This window comes from Salvia miltiorrhiza, chromosome 1 (genome assembly GCF_028751815.1).
Source record: "Salvia miltiorrhiza cultivar Shanhuang (shh) chromosome 1, IMPLAD_Smil_shh, whole genome shotgun sequence".
Classification (NCBI taxonomy): Eukaryota; Viridiplantae; Streptophyta; class Magnoliopsida; order Lamiales; family Lamiaceae; genus Salvia; species Salvia miltiorrhiza.
In genome coordinates, this window is record NC_080387.1 from 51691227 (window position 1) to 51698543 (window position 7317).

The 7317-nt window shown below is 34.8% G+C and overlaps 1 long non-coding RNA gene across 1 annotated transcript; it reads right to left on the reverse strand.

Moving 5' to 3' along the window:
- Positions 1-3102: 3102 nt before the first annotated feature.
- On the reverse strand, positions 3103-5449 carry LOC130991827 (uncharacterized). Its single transcript, XR_009091187.1, has 3 exons — positions 5205-5449; positions 3847-3930; positions 3103-3391 (listed from the first exon to the last, which is right to left on the reverse strand). It is a non-coding gene; the product is annotated as an uncharacterized LOC130991827 (long non-coding RNA).
- Positions 5450-7317: the final 1868 nt, after the last annotated feature.

The window sequence follows — 7317 nt, forward strand, 5'->3', positions numbered from 1 at the left end:
GACTACATCTAATAATTTAATGGGTTCTTATTAAGAGTTTGGAGTAAATGCCTAATATATCAAAATCGACGAGCGGCGCCACGTCAAATTTAATTTGGTCGAAGATGTAAATCATGTTCGAATCTATAGAGTTCAAAATTTTTGTAGGCCACTAATTTAAGGCGCTTTGCAAAATTAGGCCACATTTTTTCGGGATGTAAATTTGGGCCATTTATTATTAAATTCGGCGTAAATGGGCCACATTTGGGCCCGATCGAACTATAATGTGGCTCACTTATGCCGAAATTAATAATAAATGACTCAAATTTGCAAGCCCAAAAAAATGTGCTTAATTTTGCAAAGTGCCGTAACTTAGTGGTCTACAAAAATTTTTGAACTCGATTAAATTGGTGGCTAACATTTGATTTTCACTATCCATTTCGCACCATTAACACATTTAAGAATGTATATATAATGAGAATGAGTGTAAATAAAAGAAATTTGAGAAAAATTCAAATAGTGAGATTTTTGATTATCTTGTAGAAGAAAAAAATAATATTTTCCTATTATATAGTATAAGATGTCTTTTTATAAATAAACAAATAATTATTGTTATATTGAGGAATATATATATATATATATATATATTCTCTATTATATTTTTCTACACGTACGGTGCATTAGCATATCTTGAGGAACATATATATTCCTACAATTTAATTTCGACCCTCCAATGTGTCGTCGAGCAAAGGCGCAATTATTTGTGTATTTAAAAAAATTAATTACATTTTTTATTTGTGTTTTTTAATTATGATTATTTTATGATTTATTTTTACATGTGTATGTATATAAATATGCCAAATAAAAGAATGAAATAAATTCCATATCAGCGTTCGGGCTCCAACTATGAAGTCACGCACGTCTGACGTGTAAAATAGCTCGATCGGGCCTAAAATGTGGCCCACTTACGCCGAAATTAATAATAAATGGCCCAAATTTGCAAACCCGAAAAAATGTGGCCTAATTTTGCAAAGCGCTCTAAGTTAGTGGCCCACAAAAATTTTGAACTCAAATCTATAAATTCATATATTTTTTAAAATTTATGTTAAAAATTAATCATAACTAGTAGAAAGTTGGTGTGCTTATACGGCAATAACCTTAATTTGTATTGTGACATATCTCGATTAGCTAGATTCATCTCAAGTTCTTAACACTTTATTTATATAGTTAGGGTGCTGATACTTTTATTTGCGTGGTTAATTAGTTGGCTGGTCTTTGATTCTAGCACTCGACAATTTGCAATTTCTTATCGGAATATAATATGCACACCCATGCACAATACGTTGGTTTGCCCAATCCTAGCCAATTAATTTAATTTTTATATTAATTTGTTAGGACTTTTTTTATTGTTATTTTTGGTCAGTTACATAATGCAATCTCTTTTCACCCCAATGCTTTCTAGAAAGAAATTTTAATTAGTTGCATGCCACTAAGAATCATCAATTTTCTTCATTTATTTCTCATGCAAGCTAACATGAATACTATACTAAAATTTGACTGTACATTATAGGATTTTTTATTGATTTTCTTACCAGCATATTTATTAATTGACACTTGACTATACGTAGATTTGCTTGATGATTACTATGTCTTCGAATGATTGATTGTATTATTATTTGTATCATTAATATATCTGCTTGATTTGAAAAAACATAGTAATAATTAATTCACGCCAAATTGGCCATAAAATTCCCTTTAGTGTAGGTTGATTCAGCTACTAGCTTGGTTCAATTGTCCTAACTACTTTTATTTTGAAAACCAGGAATTGCAAGAAAAATCAAAAAACAAAATTATGCTGATGTCAAGATCCATATTAAAAACTAGTCAATTCAATCTTATTTTGCAAAATCATGGTGCTTTTTTAATTTGCTTTGTTCCATAATGAATAATGAAAATTGATCGTGATTCAGATTTGAGAGGGCGAAAATGTTATAGCTAAAGCCTACTTTTTCATAATAGTGTTCGTGTACACGCATTCAAATTTGCACTCCCTTTTCGTACAATGATTCAACACTTTTTTACGTAAGTGATGGAATACTTTAATCGCAGCGAACGTAATGGTTTGATACTTTTTTTGTAAGAAATCAACACTCAAATGAAAATTTCTAGCTGCTCGAAATAAAAAGAAAAAGAAAAGAAACTCGAATGAAAATAAAAACTGTGAGAGACTAGGAAACGTGCTACTTAATGAGATTTCTAGACTTTGCTTGAATATAATAGGTGATATGTTCTTATATTTGGGTAGCACATTCATAATAAATGAATGTCGCAATTGAAGGATAATAAATACGACAATTAAGATAGAAATTCTCCCAACCAGGATCAAAAGTTCGGAGGTTTGAGACAATAAGGTACTCCCTCCGTCCCACTCCAATAGGCTCGCTTTCCTTTTTGGGACGTCCCACTCCAATAGGCCCAGTCTAAAATTGGAAATAATTAGGGCTTTAATAAAAATCAATAGTTACTTAATTAAATGAGATATACCCCCTTAATATGAACCCTAATCTACTCATTGAAAAAAAATTCATCCCAGATTTTTCTTCTCTCTCTCTCTCTCTCTCTCTCTCTCCGGGAAGCCTTCCCCTTCCCCTTCCCTTTCGCCATTTTCGTCACCGCCGCCCCCTCCCCCTTCTCTCTCTCTCAACGACGAGCGGCGCTGCTGACTCTCCAGAGCTCCGGCCACACAGATCCGCCGCCGCCTCAAGACTACAGCCCCTGCTGTGCCGCCGCCGCCTCTTCTTTGTCGGTGGACGGTTCGGAGCCCCCACCGCCGCCGTTCTCCGTCTCCGCCGCCGCCTCTAAGCTCTTGATTTAGGGTTCTTGATTTGGTAGAAAGTTTCTGAAAGTTTGATTTCTCAGTTCTTGATTTAGGGTTCTTCATTTGCAGATCTTGATTTAGGGTTCTTCATTCTCAGTTTTGAAAGTTGAAGAAGAACGAAATAAGGGAATTTTTGTTCTTGATTTTTGGAATTTGTGTGAATCATACGCAATGGCTGTTCAATTTCTGTGAAGCATTTGATTGTTGCTAAATTCGTTTAAGTGAACATATGTGATTAAGGAAAATAAGAGAACACTTAAAACATTAATTGTTGGTGGACCACACCATTTACCTACCAAAAAGTGACTTTCTTAATCTCCGTGCCGAAAGCAACTGGGCCTATTGGCCTGGGACGGAGGGAGTAACATTTAGTACTAAGCGAATATTATATGAGAGGAATAATCGCTAGGAAAGCGATGACATCAGAAGTTCATATTAAATAGGCTATGAATATTAAAATAGCTAATCTCAAATAATATCCACCTTAGTGAAAATACAGCAACACCCTCAGCTTCGCACCATCTGCCGCTCAACCTACAAAAGGTTTTGAAAACAATTGCAGGGCTGAGTACTAGTATACTCAGTGGGTTTAGCCATTTGAAAACATTTGAAAAAACCATTTAAAAGAATAATTTATGCTATGAACAGTATAACATAGAAATATTTGAAAGCATTCCATGCATACTTAAAATAAATTGTGGATCCATTTTCAGTCTTCTCTCTACTGGTGCTTCGCCTATAATGTGAACATGTGGGAGCAGCCCACAGAGGTCCACTACCATGCATGTTTCAGAAATGGACCACTCCCTTGTGTGTACACAATCCTAACCAAGGCGATCCAATCGCTACGCCGGCTAGGACCCGATCGTTAGAGAACATAGGAGCACTTTAAACAATAGAGAGATAAAAACATTTTACATGGACATTCATTTGCATAAAATAAGTAGAGATTAATAACTCAAAACATACTTTGGAAAATAACAACCCACCTTGATAGAACAAGCTCGTAGATAAAAGATGCACAAATTCTCTTGCCTTGTAAAGCCAATGCTAAAGCCTGCTATCAAGTGGACCTACAAGATAATCTAATCTTAATAGGCCTTAAAATATCGCATGAGCTAACGATTCTACAAAGCTGCTAAATCTTAATATTCTGCGCCCGGATTTTCAAAACTCAATTGAAAATCTTAGAAATCGAAATTATCAAAATACTTTTATTGCATTAGTCACTATGAAAATTCATATCAAAAGTTAGAATCACATAAAGTAAATAATTACACAAATAATCAATCAAACTCAAATTATAGAGTTTAATTAATCAGACCATTAAATTATTCAAATTAACCAACTGATTAAGGACTTGACTAAATGATTTAAGTAAAACATGATTTAAAGAATTTAAATCAGCCAAAAATCTTAACAAGCATGCAACCCAACTCTTTAATTAAATCAGCCCAACTTGAATTAAAAGTATAGGCCCAAAATAATAAGCAAACAAGCCCAAAAATTCATAAGTCAAAGCCCCCTTATCTCTCCTTCTCTCTACGCCTCCTCTCTCTCTCTCTCACCAAAACCAAAACACACGCCCTTCTCCTCTCTCCGCCCTCTCTCTCACCAGCCACCTCGCCACTTCTCCATCGCCGGCGACGACAGCTATGTCGCCGTTATCTTGCTTCTCTCTCTTTCAAAAAGGAAATCCCCAAAATCCCTAACCCTTTCCTTCGATTTCAAGGGAGAGGCAGTCGAAGCATCGCCTTGCCGTCGCGGCACAGCAGCAGCGTCGCTCAGCCACCTTCTCTCCCGATCGACGAACGGACGGCGCCAATAGGCAACCGCCGCCGCGATTCATCACCACCATCTCCGATTCTCCCTAAACCGCCTCTTCCTCCCCTCTGAATTTCGGCCAGCAGCTCGAAATACCGCCGTCGCCGCCGACTCTATCCCGCCTCTCCTCCTTCTCTCCTTCTACCCGCGACGACAGCCACACCGGCGACAACAGCAGTAACCGCGCCGCCGCGGTGACCACAGCAGCACCGCTGCCTTCGCTCCCCCCCTGCCCTGACTCGCCTCGACTCGACTCCCACATCAACAACACATAGCGAAAGATTAAAGAAAATACATGTAAGGTTCAATTAATCCATAGACATTCTGTAAACTTGTTTTCTTTTTCATGTGCAGTTTCTGTAACAACCATATGTACATCAAAAATACAAGATATGATCTTTCATGTATGCTATTCATCTTTTATGAATGTCCTGTTTGATTGTAAATAAAGAATGGTTATTATGCTTTTATGTGTGGTGTATGAACATGATTGTTTGTTGAGAAGAAGTGTACTGGGGCAAACCTTAATGAGGAGTTCTGTTATGAAGTAAATTTTGCAGGGCTGTGATTTTGAGCTACGAACTGTCGCCTGCTACTCTTGGTAAGAAGCTGGGATTTTGAGTTGTTTTGAGGGCAAAAGATTTGTAGATGTAAATGAAATTGTGATGAGGTTGTAGAGAATTTAATAGTGGAGAAAATCTGGAGTTGGTGTGGAACTGAAGCAAGTATGGAGAGGATTTTTATAGGAGAAGAGTGGGGACGTGGAAGTACCCCTATCATGCATTAAAACTAAATGATAATCATGTACTGTGTCAATTCTACTGCCCCAAGTAATATATTAAAAACTCATGCAAAAACTCAAGATATATATATATATATATGTTCGGTCCACTTAAAGATATAGTGGGCTTCTTATTTAATAAGTAAGCCTTTGCAAATTGTTTACAAAGCCCAACATCAAAATAATTTATTGAGATAGAAAATATAAGCACATTGCCTTCAAATAATTTGATAAAATCTATTATTAAAAGGAATACTTTTTCGAAAAGAAATATAATAATTTATCCGGGCGAGAATCTACTTATTGTAAGTTCAAGTTCAAATAAAGTTAGCCAAATTCATACTTACATGTGCGCGATGTAGAAAATCATTGTAGGAACTTGAGGATTTTGTAGACTCAGTTCTATTTTACTTCATCAATTACACAAACAAAAAATACTAGATAGGCTATAAATGAGCATATTATATGCATATGGTCAATTAATATTAGTAATGTCATGACTAAAGGTAACTAAGAGCTCTCAAATATGATTCAATTTTTAAATTTTGTAATTTATTAAAAAGAATGATTTGCTACGTTTATGTCTTAGCCCACTAAATTGAGCTCATTACATACACTTTACCTAAATTATATTAAAAATATGAATTGAGCAGACCGATCAAATTCTTGGTGTGCAAAAAACAATTGATCGATCAAATTGTCTGAAAAATACATATAGATCGGATCAATCGATCATAAGCATCTTATCAACTGAAACTAAATTGGAAGCTCGGTTTTGATCGGCTTTCAAACCAACCGATCCAATCCTGGAGAAAAAGGACTTCAACAAAAAAGTAGAAAACAAACTTCCGCAAAATTTGTTTTTTGTTCATGATCATTGTAGATTTTGAATTATACGTTAAAAAATGTAGATTTTGAAGTGCGTGCCCATTTCTTTCCCAAATTCCATGGGCTATTTAAGTTGTAAAATGGGCCCAATATGTGTTCGATCGGGCCATCAATAAGTTTACTCAGCCCATAGTTTATGGAAAAAGATATTTCGAGTTATTCTTTAATTTAAGCATCATTAGAATTTACAAATGGGCTTAAATAAAAAAACAAATTGGTAATGCATTGATTCTGGCAGCTAACGGAAGTTAAAATATTACTAACATATATCACGAACTATATATCAACTTTTATTAAAAGTTTTTTGCAGAAACACACATCAGGTATAGAAAATAAAGTCAGGATTATTCATTTTTTCTTCATTGAACGACGTTTGAATTTATATTTTTTAGTAAAAGAATAAATAATTTTAAAACTGTGGACCCAAATCTGGATTGTATGGCAATAAAGAAGACCTCTTTACCACCAAACATGGGAGATTATGTGAAATCTCTCATAAAAAATTGATTCATATATGACGTGTATATTATGACATAATAAATACTTCAGTTGACATCAATTGATATTACTAGAAACGGATAGGGCTCCAAATGGGAGAAACTTGGTGGGAAAAAAAAAACTGTGTTTAATTACCCCATCTAGATCAAATCAATTTTTATAGCAAAAACAATTCGTTTCAGCATTTGAGATTCGACATGAATCAATCTAATAGGGCGACCAGAGATCTTAACAGTAATTAATACGATTTGAATGTTGTTAAACTCAATACTATATTTATTTAACTCGGACTCAACTCCTTTATAAAATAACATCTCCACTCCAACGAACTTGACATTTTCAATTTTTTTCAAAATTAAAATGTTTCAAAATATTAAACTTCTGATAGGAAAAAGTTGTGAATATATATTTTTTATGAGGAGAAAAAATTCATAAAGTCGACGTCCGTATTGAGTAAATATATGGAGTA